Source organism: Canis lupus, chromosome 5 (genome assembly GCF_048164855.1).
Source record: "Canis lupus baileyi chromosome 5, mCanLup2.hap1, whole genome shotgun sequence".
Taxonomy (NCBI): domain Eukaryota; kingdom Metazoa; phylum Chordata; class Mammalia; order Carnivora; family Canidae; genus Canis; species Canis lupus.
In genome coordinates this window covers 47488225-47509045 of record NC_132842.1, presented here as the reverse complement: position 1 = coordinate 47509045, position 20821 = coordinate 47488225, and the positions used below count along the sequence as shown (strand labels likewise).

The window sequence follows — 20821 nt, the reverse complement described above, 5'->3', positions numbered from 1 at the left end:
AGTGAACAACCTTTTAGAATTTCTGGAAAAAAAAAAAAAAAGAAGAAGAAGAGAGTTTTCTTTGAGCCCCAGTTAGGACAGCTGCCTGAGATACACAATCTTCAGGAAGAAGAGAGTGCTCCAGAGAAGGAATGTTTAATACAGTGTTATAAATGTTTTTTGTTTCACTGAGTTATAAATCATCATGATGAAGGACATCCCAGAAAATTAAAAACTTTATCTTATGCTTTTAGTATGTGCAAGGTTGCAGGCTTCGGAGGCGTGGGGATGGAACTTAGGGAGACTTTTTTCAAGTTTGAAATGTTACTTTTAGGTTATTTGCTAATAAAGCAGTTTTATACTGTGGGCTCAGGGTAGAAACAGAGTCCAAACTTTTAAGTTGGTAAGTCATTCCAACCATGGTAAATGTTAAAGTGTGGCTTCCCTGGAGCCCAAGAGCAGGGTCCACAAACATTAAATGTTGAAAATTTCCTTTATCAAATCCCACCTGTAACCATCTCTGTGATATAGCTCTTTAGTCCCTGGGGAAGCCTCTATGATTAGGGTTAAGCCTACTGATACATTCTGGACTTGTAGAATGAAAGACCACAAGTTTGGGACCAGTCAGACCTGAATGAAAGACCACAAGTTTGGGACCAGTCAGACCTGATCCTGAATACTAGCTGCCTTACTTACTACCTGCCAGGAGTGGCAAGCTATGTAAACTCTCTAACACTGAGTTTCATTCTTAGCAAATGAAGAAAATGAATAATACTTATTATCTTGCAGAACTTTTGAAAATTAAAGATAATAAATTAGTGTGCCCCCAGGATTATACCTGGCACATGGCTTACTGACTTGTTATATGATGCTTTGAAGAAGAGAGAGGAGAAGGAGGAGGAGCTGCTTAAGGGGTTCTTTGAAGTCCTCATATGATCTTTCATTCACCGAAACCAACTATAGCATTTTTAGAAGCGGGAGGTTGGGAAAACCATGCTGATAAATTAAATAAGCAATGAGGTGCTGAAGTTCTCCAAATGTTGGAAATTTTGGGTCCATCAAGACACAGTGGTGTTCTAATGTAGCTTTTCTTCTTAAGCTCAATTAGATTTTCTAAATTTTAGATACATTCTTGTATTTACACGAATAATAACTTCATTTTTTTTTTTGAGACATGGAACAATTTATAAGAAAATTCAAGGAGAACTCGTGTGTCTTCCCTCCTGATGTTCAAAGAAATAGACTGAGCTTTCCTTCTGTTTCTTTCAGTCCAAGTTTACATTTGCAAAGCCAGGTGAAGGGGCCTGTAACTGGGCCCAGCCTATCTGTTTTCCTGCCGTTGTTGTCTGCAACATAGATTCTCTTTTCTTTTCTTTTTTTCTTTTCTTTTTTCTTTTCTTTTCTTTTTTCTCTTTCTTTCTTTTCTTTTCTTCTTTTCTTCTTTTCTTTCTTTCTTTCTTTCTTTCTTTCTTTCTTTCTTTCTTTCTTTCTTTCTTCTGGAACACTTCACTAATTTGCATGTCATCCTTGCACAGGGGCCATGCTAATCTTCTCTGTATCATTACAATTTCAGTCTGTGTGCTGCCTAAGCGAGCACCAGATTTCACTTTAAAGAACACTTGTCATACCTTAGTGTGGAGGCAAGCAGTAGAGTTTAGCAGTGGAACATGCAAGACACCTCAGCAGTTTTTCATCTCCCCAGAGTTAAAAGACTTGGGGAACATGAGTAAGTGAAATGTGAGCATATATGAGTGAATACATCAGATGTCAGAGTACTGAATTTATTTATGTCAAAAGAGAGCAGAGAATGCTATCCATTTATTACTCTTGTTTTTGAAATTGCTTTTCCCTCTATTATTTTGTTATTTTATTGTCTTTGATCATTGTAGAAGCGTCAGAAATTACAGAAAAGCAGAAAAATTATAGATGGTGATGGATGACGATGTAATCGTGTGACAGTAAAATGCTTTATTGAGTACTGAGCTCCCTGCTGGATTATAGAAAGAACACATGAATAGATAAAAGCACAACGATTTTCTTTTCACTGTGTCTCGGGAGAAAACAATGCAGATCAGCATAGATGGAAGCAAATTAGATTAGTTAAAAGAAGGAACTTAAATAACATAGACCGAGGCAGATTAATGATTACGAAAGAGATGACTCACCTAATAAAAACATAAATGAGAAAAAAGTGTTGTTTCATCTGAGACTTTATTGGTCTTTTTCCTGAGGTGATTTTATGCTTTAGGAAGGAATCACACAGTATAGAATGAGACAGAGAGTTGATAATTATATGGTTAGCTGAATTAAATGATTCTAGATCCCAAATTGAATATTTCATTTTTGTTTTCTAGGTCAACTGTCTACATAGTTTCACTGAACTGAGTTGGTTATAAAAACTCTACTATGCTATTAGGAGACTGCTAATCTCCATGAAATAGGTAGAACTACCATGCAAGAATATGCTGTGTGCAGGGACATACAATAAGTTTTAAAGTATTGATAAAACTTTTAGGGTCATGTAACCTACTCACACACTTAATCACTGTAAGATATAATATAGAAAGTGCGTGGAAAACGTAAATTTCAGACATGAAAAAAGAGGTCATACGCACACATGTATGTGCAATAACCTAGCTTTTAAGGAGTCATGGTTAAACATAGATTCTATCTGACTTATCCAATTTCATAGTAGTAGAACAAAGAACTTCTTTGGAGAAAGAAGCTTTTACTCAAGACATGCTTTTCTGAATCTTTCTGAGTTGAGCAAAAAAGGAAACCAGAAAGGCCCAGAAATCACAGTGTGTGTATTTATTAGGATTGATTCACTAGTGTGTTTGGTTTTCCATCCTACATAAAGGCATGGGCTTTACCTAGAGGGTAAGAATTACCTGCAGTTCCTGCTCTCTTTTTTTTTAGTTAAGTCCGTAGAATGATGCATTGGGCATACAGAACAGCAGTCGCCAAATGCCCTTGAAAACTCAGGCAAATAGACCACATCACATTTCATTATGTGACCCTGATGAGGCATGACATTTATATTGGGATAAGAAATGCCAATATAATTGAAGGTATTGGAAATGGCCCTTTGAGGAAAGGTGATGAATTATCCATTGCCTTAATCTAAGAAAAGAAGATGGAGAAAAAGTAAAGGAGGGGTTTGATTTCATACGCGAGTGGTTCAATAGATAGCATCTTAATGGATTTTGCGTGGCATGTTCCTAGCTGTTCTTGTGGCCTCTTTTTGGTAAAGAGAGTCAAATGAACAAGCTCGAAAGTCTTCCTATTTTAAAGTGGATGAATGGAAAATGAGGAGATTGCACAGTGGAGGCTATCTGTGCCTGTTAGTAACACTGCCTGGGTTTCTTCCAATTGAAAACAGTATAGAGCTCAGATTATGAAATTGCTCTGCTCTGAGGGGTAGTTTTGGTTAGTGGCATAAACTCTGGTGCTAGACAGCTTGGTTTCAAATGTTAGTTCCTCTCCTTAATAGCTATGTGACCTTGAGCAAAGTATTTGACCTCTCTTAGTTCTCATTGTCCTCATCCATAAAATGGACACCACAATAAATCATACTTCAGAGTTTTGTTTCAAATATTAAATAAATTGATACTATGAAGGTTTTTAGAGCATTTTGTGGCACAATGTAAGCCCTCCATAGATGTTAATTGCTATGGAGATGTATTTTTCCAAAATAAAAACTGCTTTATTATTTTTCATCTGATGATGAAACTGATATGTGTTTATTCTTTAGGAGATAGATTTTAGAGATAGAAAAAAGAGAAAAAGTTATTTGGAATCAATTTACCCTCAGATAACTTGGAAGGATAATTTAGGTATTATCCTTCAAGACAGTTTTTTTTGTGTAAAACACACATAATGTATAAAAATATGTCACGCGCATATCTCATTGGGCCACTCTTCTGCTACTCCATTCCACCAGTAAAATAAAAATGCAAATTAACCTGTGACACCGTCATCTATCTCAATCCAATGGTCCTCAGAGATAGCATCTTCTAGAAAGTTCTTGAGTTCCTCACCCCCTTCTGAATCCCCATTATTATTGTACTCTATGCTCACTTCATGGGGCCCTTAACACATTTGCTTCCTCATTCAGGATATATTTATTGAATACTTTTTCTGTGTCAGGTATCGCATGAGGTTTGATGTAATAGTGGTCCCTGACTTGATGGAACTTAAATCTTTGGGGAGAAAAAAAATGCACTAATCAAATACACAATTTATAAACAGTGGTAAATCTTATAAGGAATGTTCCAGAGTAATTGCTCTGTAAGAAATTCATCTATAGGATGAATTATAAACAACAATAGGAACTGTGATTGCAGAGAGGCTATACGTGTTACAAACCCAGTTATTGTAAGAATAACAATTAGGAGGAGAGAGGAGGATAGGAGGAAGGGAAGGAGAGATAGAAAGAGAGAATGTGAAAACACTAAGATGTTTTTCAAAACATCCTTTTTCAAAAAAGAGGAGGGTGAGTTGTCTACTTTTTCTAACACAATATCTTGTGGCTATATAAAGTTTAATAATTATATTTTCAAGTTATTTTCTTACTGTTGATAATTATAATTAAATTAATAATTTTAAATAAAAATAACAGTAGTACACAATTCACATTTTTAGGGAAATATTTCTCTCATTTCTCTTCTTTCTATGAACCAAACCATCTATCATAATACATTCTTAGAAAGATGTCTGAAATCATGTTTACCTAACATTAATGCTTTCTGTTTAGTGCTGAAATTGTACAATTGTTTTCATTTCATTCTTGTTCTTTCCTTTATATGTAAATTTTAGGTAAGTATATATCAGCTTTTAAGAAAAGTGGTTTTCCTAAGAAAAAGAGATTGAAGCAATTATGCCCAAATGGTTGTAACAAAAACTCTCTTGAAAGTTGTCTTGAAGATTAAAAATGAGGTATGTAAGGTGCTTGGTACAAAGCCTGAAATACAGTGAGTGGTACATAGGATAACTCTAACTCACTTGTGGGTTTTTGCATTTAATGGACAAAGAGATAGGAGAGGCTGCATGGACGATGGCTGACAGAGTTTGGAGCATTTAAGCTTGAAATTCAAGATGATGATGATATAGAAGAGGAAGTTCAGAGAATAAGGTTATAAAATAGTTTAATAGCATGAGTATGGAAAGAGAAATGGAGCAAGGAATAACAATACATCGGGAAAAGCTTGCTTACAAACCGTCTTCACCATCACTCTTGTTTATACTACAGAGGGAAGATGGGAGCCTCTACTGCTTTGTATTCAAGGATTTGCATACTGTATTTTTCTTATCTCCTCTGTTAAAGAAGTCTTTAAGGTCTTATAATATAATCTCTTATTTTTTCTTTTAATACTTTCATAGTTCTGTTTATTACATTTAGGTTTTAAATCCATCTGTAAATGCGATTATGCTTGTGCCATAAAGGATTATATCTTTTTTTCTAAATGGATACCAGTGCTCCCATCACCATATACTGAAATAGCCATGTTTTCTTCATCTACTTGAAATGCTACCTTGATTATGGTAAGATTTCCATGTCATTGTAGTAAGTTTTCATATATACATGGTCTGGTTTTGACCTGTATTCTGTTCCATAATAAATTTGTCTAGTGCCTTGCCAATACTACCTTTGATTACTGCAAATTTGTATGACTCTACATAAGGCTAGTAAGAATGGAAAAGGGAAGATGGATTGGAGGCTTTTTTTAAAAGCAAGTGAAATTGACAGAATGCTGTGGCTGTTTGTATGCTGATGGTGAGAGAGCAGAATAAAGGGTGACTCCCAGATATCGAGTTGTTTCTATTTGATGGATTATTGTCTTACTGTTGGAGAGGGGAAAAATGTTCTTATAACTGGGCTCAGAATTAAATTGGCATGAGACAGATCAACAGGAGAAAACCTAGTGTAATTTCATATGTGTGGGGAATTTGCATAAGCATGAGACTCCAAAGACAGTCAGGCAAAATGAATAATATATGTCATCCTGAATTAAGGAGGAGATATGGGGTCTGGAACATCAAAGGGAAGAAAAGCAATTCACAGATATGGAAGAGTAAATGTTTCGTGAACAAATGTTTGCTGGACTGTTCAGAAACAATGGGAGAGAGGCAAGAATTTTAACAAACAGACTTTGCTAAATTCCTCCCTGTCTACCACCTCTGGTTCAAATTATTAGACTGTGGTTATCTATGGTGGCAGCTCTCTTACTGGAGCAGGTCCTCTCTCTAAATTATTTTTAGGCAATTAGGAGGAAGGTTAAAGCTGCTTCTTGTTTTCGGTTTAAAATAATCTGCCATGCTGAAGTGGCGCATTTTGGGGGGACCTACTTGTAGCCCCTACAACATCAAGGGAAAACAGGTGCAGGAGGAATAAAGAAACAGAAAGAAGAGCTATTATGTGAGGATGGATGGTAAATCAAATTTGAACATGCTGTATTTCACTTTCCTGCAAGGTATGCAGGTAGAGCAGACTTGCAGGTCTTGAAGTTGCAACTGGAGATTTAATTTTATGAGTCATCACATGCAGATTGCAGTTAAACTATGAGAATGAATGAAATGATTCTAGCAGAGAAGAATGCAAGCAGTGGCTGAAGTAGTCTTCAGTATCACACCTGGGGTGGCTTCCTCTTGTGGCTGATACAATTTTCCCTGTAACACTCTGGCAGGTTCCTCAGGCAGCCTTAGCTTATTGGTACAATCTCTACACACTGCTTTGGGTCTTTTGAATCTCCATACTTGAACCTATAAGTTCTACAAAATATTCTTACAGTATTTCTGTGATAATGTATCATCTTCAGTATTCTCTGTTTTCTTATTCCAGGAAAATTATTAGTTGGCTATAGAAACTCTAAGATGAATTTCACCGTGTCGTATTTTTCCTACCTTATTTTTTGTCTTCTAAAGAAATTCTAGAGGCACTTGGGTGGCTCAGTCAGTTAAGCATCTGCCTTTGGCTCAGGTCATGATCCCAGGGTCCTGGGATGGAGCCTTTGTATTGGGCTCCCTGCTTAAAAAGGAGTCTGCTTCTCCCTCTGCTTCCCTCCATTTGTGCTCTTGCTCTCTCTCTCTTTCTCTCTCAGTAAATAAATAAAATCCTTTTTAAAAGTTGAAATTCTACTTTCTAGGAATGTCTCTCATATTTAAATATATATATATATTTTTATTTTATTTATTCATGAGAAACACAGAGAGGAGAGAGAGAAAGGCAGAGACACAGGCAGAGGGAGAAGCAGGCTCCCCGCAGGGAGCCTGACGTGGGACTCGATCCCGGGTTTCCAAGATCATGCCCTGGACTGAAGGCGGTGCTAAGCTGCTGAGCCACCCAGGCTGCCTCATATTTATATTTTAACCCTTCCATTGACTCTTTTAGCAATCCTGTTTTTATTAGCTCTTTCTTGTTCTCTAATTATTACATTACCATGACATCTTGATTGTGTTATAGTGAAGAAATATTTTCTTACATCTCTCTTAGGATAGTAATTGCAAGTATTAATGAATTTTCTCCAATTTTTTTTCATTTCATTTCTTTTCTTTTTTTTATTTTTTTTTCATTTTTTTCTCCTTTGTCTCTTTCAAGGCAGGTTTTCTTCAGATGCCTGATGAGCCATGGTCTTCCTTTATTCAAGTTCAAGGGATGGAAAGCTGAATGAACTCTGACTTGCATTTTGCTTTAGGGTGATGGTGCTGAATTAATGGTTTGATGGATGATCAGAACATGCCAGATTATGGAGATCTTTCATGTGGAGCTATTAGTATTTCCCTTTATTTACTTATATCAGTGAAATTTTTGCTTTTAGTGAAGGGTCTTCGAATATTTCCCTCTTGCAGTAAGACATAACACCTGGAATGGGTAGTGACTCCTTCTAGATTTAGAGACTTAGAGAAAACGTTTATTATCAGTTCTTCTTTTCACTTCTGTCCTCTTTCCTGACTTCACTGTACTTGACGTTTTGGATTTCTAAACCATCTTGGTTAGACAAGGCAATCTCAATTTCTCTCTCCCTCATTTATATCCCTTTTAGGCACTTCAAACTGTGGTTTATTTTACTGTTTCATTAAGTATCACTTTATCTGTCTTAGCGCCTTCATTTGTTGAAATCTTCTGTTTTCTGATGACTGTTCCTGTTCCTTACTACCATTATGGTTTTGTACATTTCTCCTCCCCTTTGCTGGCATCTGTGATGGGAGAGATAATAAATATATACAACCATATTCTAGGAATTTCACATAGGACAGCATATGATACAAATAATTATCAACTTATGCAGTTATCCCAAGAGCTCAGAATTAGGGAATTAGGAAGGCTGCTAGCAGAATTTAAGAAACCAGGAGGTGCAAAGATTACAGACAGTTGCCACTAATGTTCTCAGATGCCCACAACACAAAAGCGAACAGTTCGTAGCAAAATTTTCAGTGTATTATGGGTTTTGCCAAATGCATAATGCCATGTACCTGCCATTGCAGTATCATGAAGAAAAGAAGTACATTCTTTTTTTTTTTTAAGAAGTACACTCTTATTGAAAAAAATTATACATATTGGATAATATGAGGATAGGTAGAATTTCTAATTTCATCGTTGTTTCTAGTTTCCCACAGAGGCTAGAAACAGTGTACCGATATGGAAGGCATCCGTTCAATAAAATGTATATGTGTGTATGTGTGTGCGCTTTTTTTCAACATGAAGATATGAGTTAAGGTAACCATTCAGGATTCTATAACAATAAATAACTGTGATTTGGAAATTTATTTTTCTTCATAAAAACAAACAAGGAAGATTTTCCTATTATGGTATTATCATATGGCATCTATCTATCATATTAATGGCAATCCTGGCTTGTACTTTTTGTCTCTAAAATGTTACAGGGGATTAAGAGGCTGGCTATATAGACTCCTTCATTGTATTTTAACAGTAACCTTGCAGATGTTATTATGGAGTATTCTAACATTTATGATCTTTCACCAGTTCCCTGTTAGCTTCATTCCATAAAAGAGCTTCTTATAGAAATACTTTTTAGTAGGTCTTATTTATTTTATCTTTTCTTCCCCCAGGAAACAAGTTAAGAGTATAGATGGCATTTTCTGAGGATTTTACTTTCATTTATATCTTTATATATTTGGATAGACAATGTTCACAATAATAGTGCTAAAATCCCAAAACAAAAAGAGGAATATTTTATAAAGGATAAATAACTCTTAAGGGGATTTATCATTTAACTCTGAAGGCTTTCTTCCTTTTCTTTCTTTCTTTCTTTCTTTCTTTCTTTCTTTCTTTCTTTCTTTCTTCACTTTTCATTATTTTGGTTTAGGAGACTGCTTATAGAATTGTCTTCTCTTAGTATAATATAAAATCAGCAGATTAAATGCAAAAAAGTAAATAAAAATAAAACCAGGAGTGTCCACAGTTTATTACACTACTCATTTTTATCATACTCAAGTGGAATTTTAATGATTCTGATACAGGAGTGAGAGCAATCACCGTCACTTAAAGTGCTCAGAGCTTTAGTTACACGTTCAGGAGCTTTTAAAATCTCACCACTTTTTCAAATGTCCTTTATTTTATTTTATTTTATTTTAAAGATTTATTCACTTATTTGAGAGAGAGAGAGCGCATGCAAAAGTGGGAGGAGCAGAGGGACAGGAAGAGAAAATCTCAAGCAGACTCCATGCTGAGCACTGAGTCTAAGGCGGGTTCAATCTCAGGACCCTGAGATCATGATCTGAGCTGAAACACGAGTCAGTTGCTTAACTGACTGCACCACCCAGGTGCCCTCAGGTGACCTTTAAACATCAACTTTTGGCCCCTTGCTTTTTCATGGGTTTGGCTAACTGAGGGTCAGTTGTAGGGTATTTCCTTGTGATTTTTCTATACTTCAAACAGAGGATCTAAACCCAACAATCTGTAAAACAGCAGATTTGGAGAATCTTACTAAGTTTCTGTCCAGAACAGTCATACTTGTACAAACATTTTATATCAACATGATTACAGTCAGTTGTAATACTGTGTTCCAAACCTAGAAATGAGAATTATGTAACTTAACTTCTTTGTGAATATGTCATCTCCTTCCCTTCAGATGAAAAAATGGCCTTCATTATAAGTACCTATATCCAGACCTCATCTAAATCCAAGAACAAAACACTGAAGTTAGGAATCTGGTATTATTTTTATGTTAGTTATTTAACTCAGTATTTATGGAGTGGAAGACAGTGTGCTCATCAAATAATCTGACTTCAGTGGTCTCACAGCTAGTTAGTGAGAGAGACCAGCCCAGAAATAAGAAAATAAGAGCAATATAATATTCTAAATGGAAGCTAGAGATAGTACCCTAGGGCTGGGAAAGGGTTATTGAGGAGGAAGCGAATGAGGAAACGCTTCTGAGAGGAGGTATTAGCAGAGCTGGCTATTTACAGATGTGAAAGATTTATTTTGGTTGATAAAGGATAGATTGAAGGAGGGTTTCATGGTTTGGGGGGCAAAGAGTGCATATTGGAATCACAGGTATATTAGCTAAGGCCAGGTATGTGGAGGAATCTGAGTATTTTAGTGTTGCTAAAACAAAACAATACGTCATGGAGCAATGAGAAATAAACCAGAGGGGCTGGCTGAGAGGGATCAGCTCAAAAGGAACTAATAATCCTGTTGTGATGCTCAGGGTGGGAGGGGCTCAAAGGGCTCAAAAGATACTGAAGTATGTTCAGCAAGGGAGAGAAATGGATGGAATTGTGCTTTTCAAAGATTACTCTGTTGGTTGCACAAAAAACAAGTTTAAGAGGCAAAAGATCAATTAAAATGTTTTAATAGCCAAAGTAAGACCTCAGAACCTGTCCAAAGGTGGCCAGAAAGGAGGCAAGGTACATTAGATCTAAAAAATTAGAAAGTAAAAATCAGTATTACTTGCTGCTTCTTTGGTTGCTGAGAGTGAGAGACAGGAATGATGTCTGTAATTCTAGCTAGGTTTCCTGGGTGGATGATTGTACTGTTGGGGGTGGGGAGAGAAGAAAATAGGACAAGAGTAGCCTGGCTGGTTCATTGAGTGAAGTATGTGACTCTTGGTTTTGGGGTTGTGAGTTCAAGCCCCACGATGGGTGCAGAGATTACTTAAAAATAAAATCTTAAAAAAACATGAGCTGGTTTGAGGGGGAAGATAGTTAAATTTGAGCATGTTGCCTTTGAGTTTCCTGTGAGACACACAGTCTGCAAAGACTGGTAAGCATTGAAGTGTACACGTTGCAGCTGGAGGTACATACATAGAAGTCATCAGATAGAAGCTGCTGTTAAATCTGTAAGAGTGAATGAGTTTATTCTGTGAAAGTGAGGTGGGCTGGGATCCTAGAAACACTAAATTTTAATAGATGCATGACAGAAGAAGAGTCCTGTAGAATATTCTTCGTGGAAGGGGCAAGAAACTACCCTCCTGGGTTTGTTTTTGGTTTTTTTTTTTTGTTTTTTTTTTTTTGTTTGTTTGTTTTATGATAGTCATACAGAGAGAGAGAGAGAGGCAGAGACACAGGCAGAGGGAGAAGCAGGCTCCATGCACCGGGAGCCCGACGTGGGATTCGATCCCGGGTCTCCAGGATCGCGCCCTGGGCCAAAGGCAGGCGCCAAACTGCTGCGCCACCCAGGGATCCCCAGCCTCCTGGTTTTTGAGGATCTATAGCCTCAGTTTCATTTTGGGAAAATTTTTGTTGCCAATTTCTGTTGATTTTATGACGTTCTTTTAAAGTTTTCTCATGACTAAATTCTACCAACATACTTTAGGCCTCTAAGGCATATGAGCTTTCAGATGCCTCATTGCAGATGACCCACATGACTGCATGTGAAGATAAGCATATCCTAACACTTGTGTTTTGTTACTTTTCAAGTTCTAAACTTTTGGATATTTGCTGGATTGATTACCAGTCTCTATCTCAATCTTGCATAACACCTTCATACCTTTTCCTGTCATCATCTCAGTGTCCGTTAGTTTCTAATTTCTTCTGTGCAAAGACTTTGCTTTCATCAAGCATGAGCTGTCATTCAATTACCTATCTCTATCATAGAAGAGCCCACTATTTTTTTTTTTTGAGCCCACTATTTTTATTCATCTTAAAGTATGGCTAAAATTTCAATTCTAAAACAATTATTTATATATGTAAGAAAGGTTTTCTGGTGAGATGTTAAATGTGCTATCCAACGAAATCTTTAGATAAACACTGAACTTTAATAAAATGGGTGTAAGTTCTCCCCATCCATAGAAAGTCATAATATCAAAGTAGAAATTTGTGTGTCTGCATACACATGCATGTATGCTGCTGTGCACACATGACAGCTTGCATGTGCAAAATGTTGACCACCAAATGCAGTTGTAAATGAAAAGTCATAGTCTAAAAACTGGAAAGGATACTTTATTTTAAAGAGACAGAAACTCGGGCCAGAAAGATAAGGTAAGTTGCCAAACATTGAGAGCAGAGCTCAGAACTTGAGCCCCTTAACTTCTCTTTTGGAATATATCATTGTGCTTTCAAATTAGAGATACATAGAATCATAGAATGAGAAGAATCTGTGATTATTCAGAGCTCACTTACAGCACAGTCACCTAATCTAAACACTCTGCTGTCTCTCTTGCAGGGGAAATTCACACACTGATCACTGATGTTGGCCATGTACTTTCTATGAATTGTGTCACTGCTGCTGCTCCTCCTCTTTCTCTGTCATTCATATATGACAGACATAGAGCAGAGTTTCAGTATAAACTTCTATTTGGGGGGTTCATGCTTCCAATTCTCAGTATTGCCTATAAGCCTCATTTGGAAAAGACATTTATTTTTTTTAAAGATTTTTATTTATTTATTCATGAGAGAGAGAGAGAGAGAGAGAGAGGCAGAGACACAGGCAGAGGGAGAGGCAAGCTCCCTGTGAGGAGCTCGATGCAGGATTAGATCCCAGGACCCCCAGGATTGCGACCTGAGCCAAAGGCAGATGCTCAACCACTGAGCTACCCTTTTCCACCCTGGAAAAGACATTTAATATAGGCCAGTGATCTTTTGTATTTTGAGTTGAGCTAGAAAATGCAGTGATGATGACTTCAAGGAAGACTCCGTATTTTACTGACAATGAAGAAGTCAGGCATTTTTTAGGAGGAGAAGTCGGAATATGATTCATACATAAATTGGTACTTTTACAAGTTTTTGACATGGCAGTTACCCAGGTTTTATACTGAAATCAGTTGAAAGGCAATGAGCAGCCACTGAAGGGCTTCTTATCACCCTATGGTTTCATTAGGAAAATTGTACAGCGAGGATACGGAAGTTCATGGTACTTCCTTCTTTTATTAGTGTTTGTATATTGTCTTTATTCACTTTTCTTTTCTTCCCTTCTTTACCTCTCATCTCTTACCTCCCCTCCATCTTGGTTTCATTGTTAAACTTTTACCTTTTCTTTTCCCATTTGTAAATGATTTTGCTTTTTTCTGTTATCACCCTCTCCATGCTGTGGTATTTGATGCGGATGGCATAGAGTAGAGGATCACAGCACAGGCTCTGCGGTCAAACTTCCTGGCTTTGAGGCCTAGCTCCACAACTTACTGGTTCACCTTGGGGAAGTCACCTAACTTTAGGCTCTTTCAATTTTCTTATCTTTTATGGATAATTCTTTCTACTGCCTAAGAGTTATTATGTGGATGAAGTGAGAAAACATATGAAAGTGCTTAGGACAAGGCATGGTACCTAGCTACTTTTATATGTGCAATATATGCATATTTTATTATATATAATACATCATGTGTGATATACTATATATGCAGTTTTTTATATATACAATTATTGTTACTGGAAAGGAGACTGGGCTGGGTTGTTTTAGACCAGTATTTTTTTTTAGATTTTGTTTATTTATTTATGAGAGATACAGAGACACAGGCAGAGGGAGAAGCAGGCTCCACGCAGGGAGCCCGACGTGGGACTTGATCCTGGGTCCCCAGGATCATACTCTGGGCTGAAGGCGGCGCCAAACTGCTAAGCCACCAGGCCTGCCCTAGACCAGTTTTTATAATTTATTTATCTTTGGTTTGAAGGAAGGTGTGAGAAATGAACTACAGAGATGTGTGCACACCTTAAAGACATTAGCCACACTGATTTCCCCTTGTTCTCTCTCTCTGCACAGACTCCTATGCAAATGTGTCATTGTTTCTAAGTGTTTGGAGCTTACATGAAACAGCAGAGGGAAGTACCTCTGTGTGAGCAGAAATTTCATTGGTAGACTACTAAGGTTTTATTTTTTTGTGATTTTATACTACAGCTTTTTTTTTTTTTTAAGATAGTAAATGTAACAGATATTTTCAGTCTATAATATGATATAAGAGAATCCTACTCAATCAAAAGGTGTATGGTCCCTTCCCTCCAAGAGCTGTTAGCCTTCTGAGAAAGCTAAATAATAGGCAGTTTGGAATATATGACTGTATTTGAGGATGCAACTGATCTTTGTGATGTCCTACATGAACCTTTTCCCCCTCTTCTTACTCCTTGATAATGACTTCACAACTGTAATTACCTCTTTATATTTGTTGAGTTGCTTCTTGCCGTCTATGAATATTGTAGCATTTTGGACAGAGCTAAATTTTAGAATGTCTTAGGAATGTGTTAGTTGTCCAATCTTACTCCCTTTCCCCACAGTCTTTGTTTTAATTTGTTTTGTTTTGTGTGTTTCCTGTAGGTGGAAATAACCCAGGCAAGAGAATAACATTTGATATAGAACCAAATATGCTTATTTAGGAGAAAATACTTAAAGTGAAAAGGCTATGGTCTTCTTTTTTTTTTTTTTTTTTTAAGAATTTTATTTATTCATGAGACACACAGAGAGAGAGAGAGAGAGAGAGACAGAGACACAGGCAGAGGGAGAAGCAGGCTCCATGCAGGGAGCCTGACGTGGGACTCGATCCCAGGTCTCCAGGATCACACCCCGGGCTTCAGGAGGCGCTAAACCACTGCGCCACCGGGGCTGCCCGAAAAGGCTATGGTCTTAATGAGCATCCTTTGGTTGAGAATTTGGTTATTTTCAAATGTTACCATTAAAATTGTATTCCATGTAATAGGTTTGTAACCTTGTCCTGGCAAGGCACAAAAGGGTCTCTGGTTGCCTATGCTTTCCCCTATGTATGGTTTGCTCTTAGCGGGTGGCTAAGATGTGACCAAGAGTGATTCATCTTTTTCCCAACAGAAAGGGAAGCTCTGGACAACAGTACCCTAAAAGTACTGTAAAGAATTATGATTATAGGTACAAAATTCTAAGAAGAAATAAGCCATGGGCAGCCCGGATGGCTCAGTGGTTTAGCGCCACCTTCAGCCCAGGGCGTGATCCTGGAGACCCGGGATCGAGTCCCGTCAGACTCCCTGCATGGAGCCTGCTTCTCCCTCTGCCTGTGTCTCTGCCCCTCTCTCTCTCTCTCTCTCTCTCTAGGTCTATCATGAATAAATAAATAAAATCTTAAAAAAAATAGAAATAAGCCAAACACAAGACCACCAACCAACATTTTCACTTTTAAACCAGTGGGATATAGACACCATAGATATATGTATATTTTGTGTGTAGCTATATAATATACATATTCATGTATATATATAAAATAACACAGGGGACAATATGTGTGTGTGTGTGTGTGTATATATATATATGTATATGTATTGGCCTCTGTTATTTTAAATTATATTTTTAAGACTTTATTTTATTCTTTTTTTTAAGATTTTATTTATATATTCATGAGAGACACACAGAGAGAGGCAGAGACACAGGCAGAAGGAGTAGCAGGTTCCCTATGGGGAGCCTGATACGGGATTAGATCCCAGGCCCCCAGGATCCAACCTGAGCCAAAGGCAGATGCTTAACCACTGAGCCACCCAGGCGTTCCTACTTTGTTCAGCTAAAATAAAGTATTCTACTTCATAGAGAGAAGGGAGTTTTCTTTATGAAATTTCAGTTATTAAAGAATTCCAGGTTCATCTAATTTTAAGTAGGAATGTTAAAGAAGCTAAAAGCACCTTATTGCTTAAAATATTACCTCATATGTCTTGAAGTTAATGAAACAAGAGTGCACATTTAGGGTATTGAGAGAGTTAATGCCAGTGTTTATTATCTGACAAATTACTTAGGGACTGACTCTGGCATTGTGAAATAGGTCATTATAAGGTGACATTAGTCTTGAATGAACATACACATAATATCACCTATACCAATAATATATAATTGGTCATTCTGCTTTTTATTACCTCATACCCTAAATGCCAATTTGAATGATTAAGAACATGGATAAAATGTCCATGAAGTGTAAGGCTCTGCGTAATAGTTGGATATAATCAAAATGAGAGCTGATTAATTCATTTGGTCAAAGTTACAATAAAATAAATGACATGGAATGTAGCTGTACGCAACTTTAATTAGGATATTGTCATTCTGTGTCCAAAGGTGGAGTCTTCAGCCACCCAGCAGGCTCATCAGCATTTACCTTTTATTAACAGAAAAAAATGGATGAGAGGGTAAAGACAGATGATGACGTCTCACTTCACTATGAAAAAAGCAGGCTGCAGCTTGTGTTCTGCTGGTGACATTAGCACGTTTGTCCTTTTATACAATACACTTGTACCAAAAAAGAGGTATTGATTCCTGTGTGTGTGTATGGTGAACTATGTCTTTATATTAGAAAAAATCAAAGAGAATTATGCTTAGATTCTAATAAAATAGGAAATTTGTGGCTGATAGAAGCTACAGATTGGTAAATGAATCCAGTGTTGTACTTTGTGAAATTTAAGGAATTCACCTCAAGAAGTAAAGACAGGTAACTTCAAAGAGGACCTGTTTGCGGTTTGGTGAATAGAGTGGATTAGGCATTCAAAATCTATTTCTAAATGAATGATAAAATATAGCACTTAAAATATAATCAGAGTTTATTTTCTACAACATATATAGTATGTTCCAGGATATTAAGTGTGGCCGCCTGAACCACCATCGTGCTGCATCTGGTTGTTTGTCATCATCCAAAAGACAATGAAGAAACTTCAATACAGTGGTATAATTCCTCAGGGTATAATTTTACTGCTGAAGAAAGGACATCTGTAGGTTTTTGATAAGCCTAGAAAGTGTCTTAAAATCAGAAATTGTACAGAATTATTTTGGTGTGGATTAAACTAAATACACAGGATTACATGGTTTCGGGGTCAGAGACATCTTAGACAATCATGCCAAGATGATTATAGTATATAGGCTTTTTAAAAAATAGGTATGACTTGCAAGAAAAATGTGGAACCTACTAATTCTTCCTCAATCTTCAAAATAATGGTGATATAATATATCATTTATATTTCATTTTGATTGTTTAACTTTTGTGTATCAATTTGTATAATACTAAAAGTAGTCATCTTAAGATATTGTAGTGTTCTATATGTTAACTATACTGTAATTAAAATAAAATAAAAAAAGATCTTTTAGTAGTATTTAAGAAATCCCTTTAAGACTGAAAACATGTCAGAATAAAATCTTGCCATTTATATTCCATACTTTGGTACTAGCTTTGATTTCTTCAAGTGAAAATTAATGTACCTAAAAAAGGTTAGGAGTCCTGTGCTTTCAGAATGTGCTGTCTCTTTTATAATATTCATTTAATTTAATTAATTGTTTTTGGAATTATTTGTCTAAAATCTGTATTCTCCCTTTCACTAGAAGCTTTATCAAGGTAGAGAGCATTGTTCACTCTTGAATTTTTGAGACATAGCATAGCCATTGGCACAAAATAGTAATAATAAATATTAATAGGACCAATGAATGAGTAAATCAATGAATAAATAAATGGGCTTAGAGTAGAAGATGTGCTATTAGTGAGAGCCAATGATAAATTTATAAATTAATCTCTAATTTTAAGCTAAGACAAATTAGGGACAATTTATGAAACTTAAAACTTTATGTAAAGATCTCTTGCCTATAAAATGGAAATAAAAATGCTCATCCTTTATTTCTCTGTTGAAATGTTATGAGAATAGCTTGGAAAAATGTTCAACTAAGCTTTTTAGTTCTACACTTTTTACATCTATTAAAAGTGAATTTGTAGGCACTAAACATTTTAATTTATAATGCTTATAATATTCTCTGACTCCCTAAGCTTTAGGATTTTATAATTGCTTTCTCTTTCCCCATCCCTACCCACAAAATGGCATTAACATGATTATATTCCTGCTTTGGTTTTTTACTATGACAGAAAACCCTAAATAATATCCTATCTGAATTAACGTAGCATGCAGGTAATTGAAGTACATTGGATTTTTCTGGCCTCAGATAATACCTCACAGTGAATTTCCATCCTTGAAACCAAAGATGACATTAAGGTTTATCATAAATTAAAATATTTAGACATAGTATATACATTTTGGATTTCTTTTTTTTTTTTTTTTTTTTTTTTTTTTTTTTTACATTTTGGATTTCTGCTTCATGTCCTCTGTGTCTCTCCTTCTTGTCCTCACCCTAAAGGAATGAATGAAATTCTAAGACCATTTATAAACAAAACACTGTTTGGTTTGAGTAAACCCTGAAGTGTCCAAGTTGGGGATCATTTTCTGGATTGAATTCATTTACGCAAGTTAGGCACCCAGGCCTGTGAGGACATGAGGGTAACTAGGCAACAAAAGCTCTTGCTTGGTCTCTTTGATGGGGTAACAACACTGACTTCAGTGTTATGTCATAAAGGAGACAGGATTTCTTCATTTTTTCCCCCTAGAATTCCAAGAATTTTTTGAATTCCCCGATGTTCTTTTAACAAGATATTAAAGTATGAATATATATTCCCTTTTGGATATATTCATGAGAGTTTGCAGAGAAAGTTGAATAAATGATTAGGTTAATGGCCAGTGTAAATTTACCAACACCTTTCCCTATCTCATCAGCCACACTGTTTGAGTTACTGTGATGCACTCTGCTGATGAGCATATACCCTTCTTTATCAAATACAGGAATTACCATATGTCAGGGGACCCGATGTTGCTGAAAAGAGAACTTCCTTGTGATACCTTGAAGTGCTGATAGGTGTGTTAAATTATCATGTGCTAAGTGTCCATATAAGAATATGTGCATGAATAGTAAGACATTTGCACCTGACTGCAGTGATAACCCATGATTTGAAATATATGTATTTATCTTATGACTTTGCATTTGATTTCTCATAGTTTCTTTGAAAACTAGCAAAAATTCTGTCAGGTTCACATAAATACATTTGTTGCATATCAAACAAAAATGAATATGATACTTTCAAGTAACGATGAGAGTTGATGACTGTGATATTTCCAGTCAAATTCTATTTTGTAACTCATCAGTCAATGTCTTATATTGTTGGTGGCTATTAAATTCTGTAGGCCTAAGCAAACTAAGAAGGATATAACTAATTTTACTGCTGCATAACTTTAAAAATTAGATTGAATATCTTGGGAATGATATGTGGCACTGGCAGAAAAGCCAGTGGTAGGGATATTAGACAGCCAAAGACTTTCTTGTGCCAAGCCCCATGCTTGGGAGGCCCACATGGTACCACTTAGATGCCCTTTGCAATGCAGTTGTGGAAATGAGCCTTTCTGGGCTCTTCCTTCCCAAGAGCTGAGTGAGTCATTTGATATGATTATTAGACCCTCTCTGTTGAAGAGCAGAGGTGGCCACACTAAACTCTTGTCATTGAAGAAGGGCTCACTACATTATTTTCATGAATCTAATTCATTATACAGACCATCATATTGTTTGGACAATCCTTAGGTATGTCTAGATTATATTATTATATTTAATTTTTGAAAAGACTCAGTATAACCTGATGGAAGGAAGAGGAAAATCACAATCACACAGGATTTGGCTCCTGGTTGTCACAGTGAATCTCACTATGAACATGGGCAAGTGATTTTATTGCTCTGAGCCTTATTTTCTTCATCTGTAAAATAGTGATAACGGTCTCTCTCCAAGAAACTTAAAGTAAGCATTAATTGTGTTAATGCATGTAAAAAAGACTTGCAGAGGCCCTGCCTCCAGTAGGTGCCCAGTAAACTACTACTCAGGCTGATAATTTAATCAGTAGGCTGACATTTGCACATTATGGCTTTCCAGAATGTTTTCCTGGGACCACGTGGAACTCTCTTGGTTATACAGTTGTGATGGCTCCAGGACTATGTCTGGAATCCAATCTGATTGCTCGATGCCCTGATGTACAAGTTCTTAAATATTTTAAATATCATCTTTAATCATTGCCATATTGCAGAGAGGCAGAGAAAGAGTTATGGGATGCAATGCATGTAAAGCATCTAGTGTCATGAATTATGTGTAGTAATGATAGATATTATCATAACTTTTATTACCTCCCATGGTAGGCTGAATAATGGCTCCCAAAATATGTCCATATTCTAATATATTCATGAATATATTACCTTACATGGCAAAAAGGACTTTACAGATATGATTAATTTAAGGATCTTGGGATGGGAGAGGATGCTCAATGATTCAGCGAGGCCTTAAATATAATCAAAATAGGCCTTTTGTAAGAGAGATAAAGAGGTAAGAGATGTAAGAAGGCACTGTGACAGCACAAGTAGAAATTGGTGTGGTGTGGCCACAAGCCAAGGAGTGTTGGTAGCCTCTAGAAGCTATGAGATGTACAGATTACCCCCTGGCATCTACAGAAAGAAACAAGCCTGCCAAAATCTTACTTTTAGCTCTATAAAACTTATTTTGGATTTCTGACCCCCAAAGTATAAGAGAATAAATCTGTGCTGTTTTAAGCCACTAAGTTGTGGTAATTGGTTGTGGAGGCAATGGGAAACCTATACATTTCCCATCCAT

At 36.4% G+C, this 20821-nt stretch overlaps 1 protein-coding gene, 2 long non-coding RNA genes and 1 other non-coding gene across 33 annotated transcripts in view; 2 read left to right on the top strand and 2 right to left on the bottom strand.

The window, feature by feature from the left end:
- The window catches only part of LOC140633666 (uncharacterized), a 72981-nt gene extending 55980 nt beyond the window's left edge, over nt 1–17001 (top strand). The window contains exon 5 of the long non-coding RNA XR_012031252.1: nt 16430–17001. This is a non-coding gene — a long non-coding RNA (uncharacterized lncRNA). The remainder of the gene's footprint in view (nt 1–16429) is intronic.
- The window catches only part of PDE4D (phosphodiesterase 4D), a 1448272-nt gene that overhangs the window by 448929 nt on the left and 978522 nt on the right, over nt 1–20821 (top strand). The gene's annotated exons all lie outside the window — the stretch shown is intronic.
- LOC140633667 (uncharacterized) overlaps nt 1–20821 on the bottom strand; it is a 120027-nt gene that overhangs the window by 53053 nt on the left and 46153 nt on the right. The gene's annotated exons all lie outside the window — the stretch shown is intronic.
- LOC140634587 (U6 spliceosomal RNA) lies at nt 1470–1576 on the bottom strand. Its single transcript, XR_012032012.1, has one exon. It is a non-coding gene; the product is annotated as a U6 spliceosomal RNA (small nuclear RNA).